Below are 11,849 nucleotides of genomic sequence, written 5' to 3' on the forward strand. Positions count from 1 at the left end.
GCTTTCTTTCAAAAGATGTTTTTAAGTTGTTTTGTTTTAATATCTCCTCTGCATGCCATTCCACTTTGTTCAGGAGGGCCCTCTGTCTCTCCAGGGAGGCTTTTCGTGTGCGTAGGTGTTTATAAGGGCAGATGAGGGACAGGAAACATTCTGTCTGAACTAAAGTTAACTTACCTTAGGATACAAAACTATGGCATAGTAATGTGCCAAATATAGATTAGAGGACCATTTTGGGTATTCAGTACTAGAAATAAATGCAATGATTTATAGAGGAGACGTGTCAATGGAACAGATAGACTAAGACAGTAAATAGCAGCCTGCAGCTAAGAAATGTAAACTAACCATTTTAATTATACAGTGAGATGTCTGGTTAATATTTATTGATTGTGTCAAGATCTCCTGCTGTCCAATTTCAGATCAAAACTAGAGATTTTGATGGGATAGAGATAGCTCCCATAAAATACACTTCTTCCCTATGCAGCCACAGAAGCGGTCAGTGTGCAATGTCCCCATTAGGGATGGAATGATCTGTCAATCTTGGTTCTCTCAGTTTCTCATTAATTTGGTATTCCACGTTTTTGCAGCAATTGGCATTTTTTTTACATACTATACCTTTTTTTCTCCCTTGATGCATGCACATGAACACGTGCACACATGATGGGCCAGGATTGGGTTGGTGGTCTGTATATAAGAAACACAGCACCAATGTTTCACTGGGCTGTTACTTTTGGGGCAGCATTTCTTCTTTATCCTCCTTCCTGGACTTTCTGGTAAAAGGAGGACTTTCTGGTAATCACTTTATCTTCCTGGTAGTAACATGGGTCACTTAGTAATCAGGGATTACATAAGGATATATCACATAACCTCCCTCGTGTGTGGGAGGTGTGAAGGAGAGCTGGATTGTGCCCACCAGCCATATTCCCTGAATACCAACATATGCCAGCTACAACCTGCACTGGCCATGGGGCTTGGCATCAGTATGAAGTACATACATGGAGGTATAGGATTCCCCTTCACATTGAGGAGCCCTATGCATGCACATCTGTATGTGGGAATGGCCCTTTCACACTGATTCTGAATGTACAGTTGATGAGATGTGTGGCCAGCATGTGCGTTGGTGTGCACAATCTTGCTTCCCTCTCACATATTCACGAACACATTAGGAGGATTGGTTGAACCCCCTGTGTTTAACAGGATAATATCACACTGCTCTATAGCCGCTCAGATTAAGCTGTGTGATATAACAATACTGAGGGCAAGTGTGGTTGACTGAGGGACAGCAATTTTTAAAAGTGAGCATTTTCACAAATTGTCAAAAAAAGGAAAACAAAAGCACTGAGTAATTTCAACAGAGCCCTGTGTTCAATAGAATATAGGCTCTTACACGTAACACATTAAGGACTTGGGTTCCAGTATACTCAGGGATATACAAACATGTAAGAGAACTCAGTCCAAGGTCAATTGCTAACTCCAGCTGGGAGGGCCATGTTGGAGCTAGAGCTGCCACAGATATTTTGCTGAAGTGAAATTAGAAACAAATTTGTCAGCAGGGATTTCTGTCTGAAGAATTCACAGGAGTCAAAAGAAATTTCAGTAAAACTACTGGACTTATTTGAGGTGATCTTGTGTATTCCTGCGGTCCTCGGTGACAAAGACACTCTTTGCTTCTCCACCAGCATGGGAGAAATGGGGACTGGAGGTAAGACGATGCTATCAGGATGGCTTGTACGGCACACAGAGCCCGAGATGCTCCTACTTCCTTTAGACAAACATAAACACAGATGATTAAATACCACCAAAGGAACATACACAATACTTTGTAGGGTTGTGTATTCAATGTCAGCAACGTAAAGAAAGGTCTGTGGGAGAGGGATTATCATACGAGCTGTCCTTGCACCATTCTTGTGCTGGTTTCATCTGTAAGAGTGATGTCTCAGCATCTGTTGTCTTGCAACTGCTTAGAACGTTAATCATAATTGCCTCCTGGTTACCTTATGCTCCCCTTCCATCTGTTTATTTTATCATACCAGTGTTATGGAGCTGCATCTAATATGCAAAAATTCTCTGGAGTAGAAATTATGTCTGGGTTATTTGCGTACAATTGCTAGGGCAAAAAAGCACAGATCTTAGACTTGACCCCTCTCTCCTTCCCCAGGCATTACCATAATAAATTAATTGTGGAGGATCTAGTTGAAGATTTACAGTTAAGGTGGTATTTTGACTGATTCCAGTTAAATAGTTCCCGTATATTGGTGCTGTAAGATTTCCCTTTAACAGCCATGTTATAAGAACATAAGAAGAGCCTGCTGGATCAGGCCAGTGGCCCATCTAGTCCAGCATCCTGTTCTCACAGTGGCCAACCAGGTGCCTGGGGGAAGCCCGCAAGCAGGACCCGAGTGCAAGAACACTCTCCCCTCCTGAGGCTTCCGGCAACTGGTTTTCAGAAGCATGCTGCCTCTGACTAGGGTGGCACAGCACAGCCATCATGGTTATGCTGGTGCAATAGTAGGATCATCCAGTCCAGAATGCATGTGTCTCCTCAAAAAGCAAATCCCAATGTATCCCAATGATACAGCAAAAAGCACAAGACAAAAATGCTGGAACCTAAGATAAGGATAAGAAGTGTGAAAGCCACAAATTATAAATGCAAAACACTCAGACAATTCAGAAGTACAAAAAAAGACAAAACACTGATAATTATAAACAAAACAGTATGTGAATACAAAACAAATAAATGGCAAGTGAAGCTAGACTCCGAAGTATATCAGTAACAAGCCCTTCAAGTTTGCCATCTCATTTCACTTTTTTCTCAGAGGACAGAAATACTAGGAATGTATCAAATGGCAGCTATCAACCCCTCAATGCGTCAGTTTTATTTTTAAGCAATTTTAAGATATACTCCCTGAAAAATGTAATAAACAATTTATCACTTTTTTCATGAAATAATGCTGCTATATAAAGTAACAAAATATGAAAGTATATCAAACGATGGAAATATCTGGTGGAATACATCAAGTCAAGACAGATAGTAGCATTTAGGATAATTAATCCCTCCAATTGGTACAAAAATGCAATTAACAAATTCCTATTTAAGTGCTGTGAATTAGCATATAAATTTAAATCAAAATCAAGAATACACACCTATAATCCACCAGTCAAATACTCACATAGTCCAGTCAGGGCAAATGTTTGAAAGCTGCCTAATGACAAGAATCAAACTCAGGTCTTATAGGGAGTGTAGTTGCCAATTAATAAACATACACAGCTGAAACAGATGGCTCCTGTAAGTGCATTTAAAGGAGCAAACTCCTATACAAGAAAGAATACAGAAGCATTTGTAAAAACACAGATAAATCAATTTTATCATTTAAACTGGCTGGAGGCATGGTGCCTAAAGTGTGGATCCAGAATGTCTATCGTTGTGCAAGTAATGTCCAAAGACATTGTTTTATATGGACTAGAATGGGTCTTTTTAATTGTACAAAATAAGAAAGCAGAAGGCCCATGTTTATTTTCCAAATAGTGCTCTGTTAATGGGGTTTCCAAATTGCGCTCTCATATCTTAGATTTACAGTATGTTCTATCAGCCTTACTTTAAGAGATCTGGTAGTTTGACCCACATAAAGTTTATCACAGGGGCACTTAGTTACATAAACAACATGAGTGGAATTATAGTTGGTAAAAGACCTAAACACAAATTTCCTATTGTTCTCTGGATGGACAATTTATTTAGAAACTAAATATTGAGCGCAACAAGAAGAATGATTACATTTATAATGTCCAATCAAGCCTTGCAATCTAGGTGTAATATCTAGGATATCCGAATGAACCAGTTTGTCAGCTAAATTGTGGCTCCTACAATAACCTAAATTGGTAGGTCTTGCATGATGTGCTAAAGTTTGTTAACATTGTTGTTAACAATAACGCCCCAATATTTTGAATATTGAAAGGCTAAGGCTCGCTCCCAGATCACAAGGATTCCAATAAACCTGGAAGCGCCGAAACAAGTATATAGTAAAATATGCCAAAGTTTATTAGTGCACTTATAAGTGGAGAAACAGCCAGACTGATTCTGATTCTGCTGGACGCAGCCAGCCTTTTTACTAACAGGAAAGTTACGTATAGAAAGTATGACATAAACACATGCCCATTTCCCCGAAATCAGCCCATTTACAAGAAATCCCATACGTGTGGTTTTGTTCTCCCCTCACGGAAGACCCCTGTCCAGTTTCCATTTTCCTTATATGGTGTTGTTTTTCTCCTTCAGGTCAGGGCGTTGGTGGGGGTGTAAGCGCCATTACTCTAACATAGGAATGCGATGCCTAAGTAAGTTAAACCTTGATCTTTGCTACATGAACCTTATCACACATTTTCCCTGACACTGCAGAATTCTCCACAAGGACTACTTCAAGGAATTTCTGTCAGGGTGATGTGGGCGCCTACAACTTATAACAAAATTAAAATCATTTTCCACATTGTGTTTAATATTGTAGGCCAGATGATTGAATTCCACTTATCAATACAATCTATCAATTTTGGTGTTGGGATGTCCTGAAAAACAATGTTTGTCTGGAGATATTGCCTGCTCTAAACCTATATTCTTGAACTACTTGTTTAGGAAAGTCCCTGTCATATAATTTTAAAGAAAATTGTTGTGCTTGTGATTTATACAATTGTTCTGTGGTACAATTCCTTTTTAAGTAAAAAAATGTCCATATGATAAATTATTTTTTAAATGTTTAAGATCACAACTAGATTAATGTAATAGGGAATTTCTGTCTGTAGGTTTAGAGCAGCCTGTTACACAAAGGACATTGTTCTGTATATCAGCCAAGATGTCCAAAAATACAGTTTGAATTAAATCCATATGACAGGTAAATTTAATATTATCAATTGTGTTGATCCAGCTGAAAAAATTATATCTGATACCTCAGAAAACAAAAAAAAATGTCATCAATAAAGTGTCCATAATAATTGAAAAATGGATTATGACTAGAATTCAAAATCATGGTCTTCTTTAATTCAGTCATACATAAATTTACTATGATAGGGGCCACTGGACTCCTCAGAACAGACATTATTTCAGCTGTGCAGGAATAACTGTGGTCAAGGTTGCAGGGTGATGCTGTAAAGGCCAGTGCTTGCATATTGTTCCCCACAGCCCACCATCTAAAACCAGAACACTTAGAGGCCAATTCTAGGGTACCCCCACCCTGGGCATGCCCCCAGCACACACCCTTTTTGTCCCTAGAACATCTGAGCTCCACCATTGGGAGGCTAAGAGCCACGGAAGTTTCCACAGCAAGGACAGAGAATTCACCATTGGATCGCCTTCTCTGAGGTTGGATCTCTCACTCTTTCTCCCTATGACCCTTGGAATGCCCTCACAGGGAGTGTAGGTTTGCAGGGTTAATTGATTAATTGGTTAAATTAATCATTAAAAAATTAATTGGACAGCAGATTTTAAAAACCTGTTTTATCTCTCCCCCCTCCCCAATACAAGTGCAAAGAATCAGTTACATAGTTCATACTGTTTGTACCATCCTAGAGTATTTTCTGACTCAGATGCTAAATTGTCTTATATAATTGTCCTTATTTAATGCCAAAGTCTGGGCCTACCTTTTTTTAATAAACTGGGATATGTAGGAGTTCTTTTATTTAGTTCAGAAGAGCTAATTATGAAGTGTGCATACTATTAACTTAGGACTTTTGGACGTGAAACATAAAATGTGATCTCATTTCTAGGATAGCCAGCAAACAGAAATGACCTTTAAGAAAGAAAGAAAAAACCTCTACCATGCCAAATTGAGGCTTTCCCTGGTATGAACCAGGGCAGACTGAGAGAGAAAGAGAGACAGGTAATTTAGGAAGTGGGTTAGCTCCCCACACACCCCTTCCCTACATTTTATATCACATGTGACCATTCCTTAGGAGCATCTGCTAGTATGATATAAAAATGTTAAGCACAATAAATTATTTTAAAATACATCACCATAACCTTGTATTTATATAGTACTTAGTTGCTAAGCACTGCACAACATTAATTAAAAACACAGGACCCTGCCCACACTTTAAATCTAAAAACAGTGTTTGCAATCTTGAGCATATTGAACAACAGGCTTGTGACTCTCTCCCCACCAGAAAACAAATAAAAACAAAAACCCTAAAATGTAAAGAAAAACTAGGATATCACATTTCCTCATTTAAACCCCTGAGTGATAGGTTACTGAGAAAACGTTTTGCTAGATGGAGGGGATATGATAGAACGTACCTGGGGTACAGCATCACTGTGACATGGATGTGGTGCAATGATCCTGAAAGGTGCTGGTTTTGCTGTATAAAGCTCTATACAGCTTGGGACCAGAATACCCGAAAGATCATCTTACCCCCTATATATCCAGTTGATCACTGTGCTCTGCAAATGAGGACCTACTACAGATATCATTTTATCAGGGGGTCCATTCTTTCTGTACAACATAGGAAATGGACCTTTAGTGTTATGGCACCTACCCTTTGGAATTCACTCTCCTTAAATGTTAGACGCAGAAACTGTGAAACTGAGGTTATCATACTTTGGACATATAATGAGAAGACATGATTCACTAGAAAAGACAATAATGCTGCGAAAAACAAGGGAGGAAAAAAAGAGGAAGGCCAAACAAGGGATGGATTGATTCCATAAAGGAATTCACAGACCTGAACTTACAAGATCTGAATAAGGTGGTTTATAACAGATGCTGTTGGAGGTTGCTGATATAGGGTTGCCATAAGTTGCAATCAACCTGAAGGCGCATAACACGCACACGCACAAATATTAGACCACCACCACCCTTCCTGCTGGACTGCTGCTATTAACAGCTGCCACGCCCTGCAGGACCAGGTCCCAGGTACTCAGCCAGCTGTGGCTAACCTTTTCCACCTGTCCCTCCTTGGAGGGATATATAGGCTGGCTGGCTGAGAGGCCTGGGAGACCTTCTGCCTGCAGGAAGAGGAACATTGTGCTGCCAGGGAGGGAGAGCCCCTTGTCATCTGCTGCTGCTGTGCTGCTTCCCCTGGCGGTCACCACCACCACCACCCTTCCTGCTGGACTGCTGCTATTGTATTTTATTGTATTTTAATGCTATTTAATTACTTGTTCTGTTGAGTTTGCTATTTATTTCTATGTTTTTGTATTTTATGCTGTTTTACTCTTTTTTTTTTTTACAATAATTTTTATTCAAATTTTCATAAAACATACAAAACAAAATCATAAAACATTCAAAGACAAAAAACAAAACAAAACAAAAATGATTAAACAAAAAAATAAAATGTTGACTTCCCATTTGTCGCAGATCAAATCAGTTATAGGTCTACAATATATAACAATCCTGTCTCTTAAATTATATTATAAAATCACTTTCCTCCAGTAGTTATCTTAATTAATCATCAAATCTCATAAACATTACTTTATTCTTTCCACAAAAAGTCAAAGAGAGGTTTCAATTCTTTAAGAAATATATCTATCAATTTTTCTCCAAATAAACATGTCGATTAATCCATCTCGTTAATAATAATAATAATCTTATTGTCATAACCATAGTCCAAATAAACATATCGATTAATCCATCTCATCAAAATCTGTTAGGTCCAATCATTTCAATAGCCATTATTCCATTATCCCTATTAATTCCATCTTCCATCTTCAATAGTCCTGTTAAGTCCAGTAATTTCAGTGTCCAATCTTCCATTATCAGTATTCCATAATAATCTTGCTGTCATAGCCATAGTCATATAATAAGAGTCTGATGGGAATTTCCTCTATCCCAAATATTTTCTTGCCATCAATTCTGAATAAGTTGCTGAAATATTGTTGTAAAGTCATATCTCTGTTCTTCTTTTTTACAAAATGCACTGGCTCATCTCTTGAGAGTTTTTCCATTGTCACATGGCTGCTGTTAATTCCATAGATTTTCTCTATATCAAGCTCCATCACATCATTCCAGTCCAGAAGATTATCCAAGCCATTGATAACTTTATCTCTAATATCTTCATTAATTTCTTCAGAGATAACGTTAAATTCCAAACAGTAGATTTTATTTCTAATATCCATAAACTCCAGATCTTTTTCCAATTCCACATTTGTTCCAATCTCCAGGGCTTGTATCTTCCCTTTATTTTTTCTTTTCTCATCTCTGATCTCATTCTCCTCTCTCACAGGATCCCCTATTTCTTTAAGCTCCTGCGTCATTTTGCTCAGTTCAATTTTCAGCTCCTTACTGCCCTGTCGCAGGGTTTGTTTCGTTATCTCAATCTCATCCATTATTTTCTGAAACATAATTACTTCCAGATTCTCAGCCACTTTCTTGATTGCCATTTTTTAAAACCACGAAAACAAAGCAAAACAAAAATAAAGAAGAACACTTCTTATTTCAGCAACAATTGGGTTAATATTCCAGGCTTGATGACATCACAGTATAAACAGAGCAGCCTGCCTTATCTCTCTATGTTCAAGAATACAAAACAAATTTAGTTCCCAGCATCAAAACAGTTAGCAGCGTCGTGAAGAAGCAGATTCGTCAAAATAAAATAGACCAAAAAGAGAATAGTCCCAGACAATATAATGTTCCTCGGAATAGAAATCCCTCTTCTGTGTATATCTTTAGAATGCACTTCCAGGACAGCTTTTTGCAATAAAAACAGAGATAAGCTGTTAATTTCGTGAATAACAGAGAAGAGTTATAACTCACCCAGAAGCTCTTTAAAGCTGATTAAATTGACAAATCTCTTTTTGCTGCAACAATTTAAACCAAGTAAAAAAAATAATAGAAAGAAGGATGCTTGCCTGTTAGTCTGTTTTCTCTTTGAAGAAAAGATAAACGTATCGCATTAAACAGATAGAGCTTGTTCGGAAGTCCGTCCGGCATTGCTGGCTGGACCTTTTCTCATAAATTAATGAAATCCAGTCCTCCCAACAAAAACAGGCTTTTGAGGTTGATCTCTACGTTTCTCCCTGCCCGGGAGAAATTTCATCAGTCAAAATAAAAATGTTCTGACTGATTTATATCTGAATAAGCTTCTTTTGAGGCGGGAGCCCGTCTCAAAAGCAGGCACAAGCGAAGTCACCCTTCCCGGAAGTCCTATGCTGTTTTACTCTTATGTACACCGCCCAGAGAGCCTTTTGGCTTTGGGCGGTATAGAAATTAAATTAAATAAAAATAAAAAATAGACAGGAGTTGTCTCTATTGTCTTTTGTTTTTAAGATGTTTTCAAATATGTTTAGCGTTTTGTCACTTGTTGGCTACTCTGGGCTTCTGGGAAGAAGTGCAGCGTATAAATTTTAATCATCATCATTATCATCATCCATACAGTTTCATAGATATACTTTAACTTTGTTGGAGTTTCTTCTATCAGCCAAGTCAAGGAGGAAAATGAACCCTTGGAAAATGTCTGGCACATAGGGCCGCTGAGAACTGGCACTGGGCCCAGGGCAAGATGCATGATCGGCGGCCCCTCCCTAAACCTATTACTGGGGCCTAGTGATTTTGTAAACTGAACTGGAGCCTAGTAATTCTGTGAACTGGGGCCCACTGCTGCAGCCTAGTAGTTCTGTAAACTGAATGGTGGCCTACTAATTCTGATCTAACCTGGAGACTCTCAAGGTGTTTGTTGTCATATGCCATGCCATGTCTGAATCATATTAATAAATGTTGGTGCTTATAGACTTGGATATACTGGGATTTAGCAAGAGACATTATAGCTACTCTCTGGTCTGTTGAGATACCAAAAATTATTTTGTCAAGTAATGTTTACTTTTTCACAGTCCAGGCCCCTCGTCCCCGCCCTGCCCTTCTGGCATATTGTTCATAAATTAACTCCAGAAGAGTAGAAATAGTGTTCTGCTAATAACAATTGTAGGGATTTAATTCTGACTGAGATAGGCAAACCTGTATCTGTACTGTTCCACTTCAAACTGCAGATGGATGTCCACATAACTGAGCATTCCTCTATATAACAAGAATTCCCTGAAAGCAGAAGATTAGATAATAGGGAGAAAGATTTAGCCAAGCCTCCCTGCCATGCTAATTTTCTAAGTGCAAGGATTAAAAAAAATATGGAGAAACATTTAGATACTATGAAGTGGCACAGCCTACACAGTTTACTGCCTCAGCAAAAATTAGGCCCAAGTGATTTTATGAACATTCATAGTGATCAGCAGCGTACTGGAGTGGACTCACATTCACGTAGATCATGTGATTTCTATTTGATTACTGTATTCTATCCTTGATGACTAGCAGTGGAATGTGTGACTAACATTACTTGGAGGGGAGGTGAAAGGAAAATGTTTATCTAACAATGTTTGATGCACACTGACTCATTTGGGGAAAAGCCACAGCTGGGGAAAGGCCATAGCTCAGCAGTAGAGCACCTGCTTTGTGTGCAGAAGGCCCCAAGATCCATGATGGGTCTCCTACCTTATACTTTTATGTTCTGTTCATTAACTTTCCCCCTACCTCCTGCATCTTCCCATGCTTCCAGTGCCCCCCTCTTTTTATATATATGGTTTATAATTATATGCAGTGTCTTCTGTCTGCTGAAGAGTTCTGTTTAATTTTAAAGCTTCCACACCCCTTACACCACCAGAGGCCCAGCCATCTTGTATTTTGTTTGAAAGCAGCAACTTTCTCAAGAGGCCAGAACGGAAAGTGAAGAAAGTAATTAGCTAAATTGCTGGGTTTTGCGTTGCTCTTATTCCACTGGGTTAGTACAATGTGAAAATGAAGGAAGCTCCAGTTGGAAATGGTGACGTCAGGGAAATCACATTGCAGTATTAATGGACTGTCCCTGTGGGTAGCTCTTATAAAGCAGCAAGCAAATATTCCTTGGTGGCGCAGATACACATTTTCATGGTAACAGAATCTCTGACAAAACCTCCATGATTAATTAACTGTCCTGCTCAATTAGAAAAGAAAGATATCACCCTCCTGCCTTCCGCTGAAGGTGTCCTTGGTTACAGTTGAGGCTGCCTGCAGCAGTTGTTGATGGTCACTAATTGTGGGCTAGAATTACACCAGCAGAGCCCATCGTAAGCATTAGGATCACACTGGATGGGGGGAGAGCATCTTCTGTCCTTACTATCTGGTTAGTTTTTAATCTCCTTCTCCCACTACCCCTTAGTAAACTGAGTAGCATGTGAATCACGGTGACAGAAATGCCAGAGAAGGAATACCTAACAGCTTCTCTTTCGAACATTATTTTACTCCAAAACTCAAAAGAGGGCTGTGCTATCGAACCTATTTTTAATTCAAGTCTCTGGCACATACAATAGAGTGCCTCTGAGTATGTGCAGAGTTCCTTTCCTTCACCACTGAGTACTCATAGGCAGTTGCTGGACATCTGGAATTCTGGCTAGAGAGTTCAGGTCACGTGATGTGGCTTTCAGACAAGACTGAGGCCTAACACCTCCTTTCAGAATTATATTCAATGCATTGGCAGGCACTCTATTGATTTTTATTTAGTATATAATGCCAGCATTGTTCCTTTTTTATTAGACACCTCCCCACCACTACCTCTCCTACCTTAACAGCAAGGCTATCTTTCTACTTAATGAACTACATTTGTTTCCAAACATTTGTGGCTCTTCATTATCAAGTGGATGTTCATTGGTTGCCTTGACAAGGAAAAGCAGGGTGATGGATTAAATCTTGGGAGAAGACAAAATGAGCCCGCCTGAATGGAGCTAGTCAGCAATTGATCAGATTACCCAAAATGTGGATTGCTCTCAGAGATAAAAAAACAGAACCATTTTTCCCTTTACAAAGTAAAAGCGCTCAGTTGAATCACCCAAGCTTACTTGCAGGTACTGTAATACT

General features: G+C 39.0%; 1 long non-coding RNA gene across 1 annotated transcript; it reads right to left on the minus strand.

Moving 5' to 3' along the window:
- Positions 1-1,340: 1,340 nt before the first annotated feature.
- LOC133378065 (uncharacterized) lies at positions 1,341-3,215 on the minus strand. Its single transcript, XR_009760832.1, has 2 exons — positions 3,142-3,215; positions 1,341-1,759 (listed from the first exon to the last, which is right to left on the minus strand). It is a non-coding gene; the product is annotated as an uncharacterized LOC133378065 (long non-coding RNA).
- Positions 3,216-11,849: the final 8,634 nt, after the last annotated feature.

This window comes from Rhineura floridana, chromosome 2, assembly GCF_030035675.1.
Source record: "Rhineura floridana isolate rRhiFlo1 chromosome 2, rRhiFlo1.hap2, whole genome shotgun sequence".
NCBI lineage: Eukaryota > Metazoa > Chordata > Lepidosauria > Squamata > Rhineuridae > Rhineura > Rhineura floridana.